At 47.2% G+C, this 3,721-nt stretch overlaps 1 protein-coding gene across 1 annotated transcript in view; it reads right to left on the bottom strand.

Moving 5' to 3' along the window:
- CACNG1 (calcium voltage-gated channel auxiliary subunit gamma 1) overlaps positions 1 to 3,721 on the bottom strand; it is a 9,434-nt gene that overhangs the window by 984 nt on the left and 4,729 nt on the right. The window lies entirely within an intron of this gene.

Raw genomic sequence — 3,721 nt, 5'->3', positions numbered from 1 at the left:
TGGCCGGTAAACATCTCATTATGCACAGGACAGCCCTCTAAAAACATGAGATTATCCAGCCCCAAATGTAGTAGTGCTGAGGGTGAGAAACCCTGGATTACACCCAAATCTGGAGCTGTGTTTTTTTTTTCTTTTGTTATCAGCATTCAGGAGCACCCTGCTTCACTGAGTGTGACCTGGGAAGCAAGCAGTGTTTTTCAAAAGCTTTCCAGGAGATTCTGATGCTCAGCCAGGCTCCTTAAAATGCCCCACAAAGTGTTTTTCTGAGTGGGCCATCTGGATGGACTTGGGTGAAGGGTAGAGAATCCATTCAAGTGCCAGATGTGACCATCATGTCATTTCATCGGATGCTTGACACCTGTGGCCAATGAGGCAGCCTAGATAAGACCTCCCCGGGGGAGCTGCTTGGCCCACCTGGTGGGTGTCAGGAGAGCCATAGAAGATCTGTGGAGAGTTGGACCAAAAATCCGGATTTGATGGGAGGCGGAAGGAAGTCTCAGAACAAAGGAATTCATGCCAATTTTAAATATAATTCCAGGCATAATTTCGCTTTCATTTTTCTCCTTTCATCTTTCTTATAACTAGACATTCAAGGCTAGTCTTATCACTTATTTCATATAGTTTAATATTCTTTACTTTTGATTTAGGAAGCAGATAAATAGGTTATTTTATATTACTTTGTTTCTTAAAAAAAAACCCTTAAATTAGGTTGCTTTTTATTTGTGAGAGGAGTTTCATTGATTTATTTTTCCCGTGGATCCATGACCTTCCATAGAAAACATCTCTGCTCCTAGTTTAGCTGGTATGTGCTTTATGCATTCATTTCTTTACCTTCAGACTATATTTAAATTGTACAAGGTGACTGATGGCTCATTTCTTTTGGAAACACACTGGAGGTGCTGCCAAAGCCATAGCCTTCACTGGCTTCTTTCTATCCGGCCTAAATCATCTTCTTGCCACTGTGGCCGCCCACTCTTCACTCCTCCCTCAGCGTCAAGGTTACTGCCGCTCCCACAACTGAGGAAGGAAATGACCCCTGGAGACGGAGCCTGGCTTAGCAACAGTAAATGTTCTAGGAGGTAAACTGCCTTCACTTTGAGCTTCTATATTTAAATCATTTCTTTTGAACTGAGTTACCTAGGGTGTCTGACTATCAGTGGTGATGTCAGAATTGACGCTGCTCTTTTCTCTCTCACAGCTTCCGGGGCTATTTTAAAGCATAATGCAACCTTCTTATATTTGTTAGATTATTAGCTATAGATTCTCTTGAATCACTGCTTCAAAAATGGCTCGTGCTATGTCATAAGTCACCATGTGTCTCCCCTGGACAAAGGAATATTTCTGTTTCATTCTTTTAGGGCCAATTTTGGTTGTCATTGAAAACGCTCTGAAAAGAATTAACTGAATTCAAGTGTATTTCACGGTCAGCTGCCCCTCTGACTCCTTGCATCCCGCGAGTTAAAGGCCTTCGGAGTGGAGGGCCGTGAGATGAAGGCCTGATGAGAGCCTGGCCGAGGCACAGCTGTCTGGCGGTTCTGGGTTGCTGAGGCCACTCTTTCGCAGGTCGTGTTTGGGTTGTCTGCCCCACCAGATAAACACCAGGCTCCATTCCGGACAAACTGCTGCTGCGACCAGGTGCTTGCATAAAAACTGCCTTAGCTTAGACCACAGGAGGTGGGCACACTCCGTGTCTGGGAAGCCAGCCTGAGGGTTCTAGAAGGGAGTTTTCCCCTCAGCGACTCAGGCACAGCGTTCCTGTCTCTCCCCTCCCCTACTAAATGCTGTCACACATGAGGGATGAGGGCACCCAGTGGGTGCAGTTCCCACTCAGGACATCTGGAAGTCTCAGCTTCTCTCTGACATGGCTGAATTTGGGGCTTGAGGACGGCAGGCCTTTCTTGGATTTGGCACATGAGGAAGGCCAGTGCCTTCTCCACTCAGGGCCCTGTGACTGCCCATTGGAGACCACAGACCCCTTTGTGGTCCTGCTGGCCCCTGGCAGGGGCAGGGGCATGTCAGACCCAGACCTCAGTCTGGGCATGTCCGGCACCAACAAGATGCTCATTCAGGTCTAATTGCACCAGGCATCTGCCACCGTCATTCAAGAGTTGCCCAGGGTCCTGTGGGGAAGGACAGGTCCTGCCTCTTTGTCTGGATGCTGTCTGAGCATCGAGGGCAACTTGGAAAGGAAGGACATCTGAGATGGGCCTTGTGTGGGCCACTTCGTCACAGGTGGGAATTTGGAGGAGAGGGGCAATAACAGTTCCATGCAGACCCTATGAGGATCCTGAGCCTTCTTGCTGCCGCCTCTTTGCCATCCTCCGTGTCCCCTGCTTGGCCTCCATCGTGCATGCATGAAGCTCAGGGCTCACAGCTTTGTCTCCACGGGCTCCAGCCCCTTCCTTCACTGGGCAGAAGAAGCAAATGCTTTGGACTAAGTCAGCAGAGATACCAGGGTGATGATCTGGGACCATAATTAGGAAATCTGAGGTTCCTTCTGCCCCCTTCGTCTGTGTGAATGGCTCGCGGTGATTTCAACTTTCATATTTCTATTTTATTGTATTTCAGAAATATCTGCTATGAACGGTCATAAGACTCAGTGGTCTAGAGACTTTACGTGAATGATTCCTTAAAAAATACGATGAATTCAGCTATTGGGCTTGACTGGGGTTGGAATATTCTGCCTAAACAAATATTCTGGTTAAGGGAGTGACTGTCTACACAGAACCACGGATATCTGTGCCAGTTAAGAACTAGAACAGAAGGCACATTTAACTCTAAGCTGAACTTGAGTTAATACAGATCTTTCTCTGATAGTTGAACAGTTTGTATAATCAAGGAATGCCTCTGGGTTCTTACAGTTGATACAGACTTTAATATATTAAAAAAACACATGGTCGATTTGTGCAAAACCAAGGGAACCAACCCTGTAGGGATTGGAAGAGATGTTTCATTCGCTTCTTACGTGCCTCAATGCCACAGTTGTCTTCAGCCTTTCTGTAAAAGTCCTTGTCGTCCCCCAACAGTAGTTACTCTGTGCTCTGTCTCCCTCTACCCCACTGATTGAAGACTTTTATAAAATCATTGGTGAAATCCCCGAGACCTGACCCCAGAGCTTCCGAGCATTGCTGTTCTGAGGGAGAGAAATCTAGCAGTGGCCTGGGTCTCCAGCATGGGCTTGCGTGGATGGGAAAAGGAGTTCCTGAAATCTTTGGGGTCAGTAGCATCATATGTTCCCAGTCCTTGCACCAGATACTGGGAGAGAATGTGGACCACTGGGGAAATAAGGCACTAGAGCAGGCTGCTGCCTTGCTCTAAAGAGGCAGAGCCTGAAAGAAAGCATTCTGCCCACCCCAAGAACAGGGGTTGACTGCTCTGTGGGAGCACTTGGACTTTCAGACAGACAGCTTCTCCTGACACCGGGGAAGCCCTGTTCTCACTCTAGAGGCATTGACCTCAGATGATGATCTTGTGCATGATGGTCCTTTTAAGATTCTCTGGGTCAGTAGAAAACCAAGTTAGACAATTTGTGTCCTCAGAGCCTCCAGCATATTATGGCTGAATGGGATCTTAAAAAGTCTTCTCTAGTGCATCAGCTCCTGGTGCATGTCATGTCAAAAGTTGGCCTCTTATGTGTTTTTTCTTGGGTCAGCAGCTTTTAGAAGCTGCGTTTGTATGTACAGTGAAGGGTATGGGAGGGGACTGGAGAGCAAAGAGGCTC

Source organism: Pteropus vampyrus, unplaced genomic scaffold (assembly GCF_000151845.1).
Source record: "Pteropus vampyrus isolate Shadow unplaced genomic scaffold, Pvam_2.0 Scaffold143, whole genome shotgun sequence".
Classification (NCBI taxonomy): Eukaryota; Metazoa; Chordata; class Mammalia; order Chiroptera; family Pteropodidae; genus Pteropus; species Pteropus vampyrus.
This window is presented reverse-complemented; position numbering and strand designations above follow the sequence as displayed.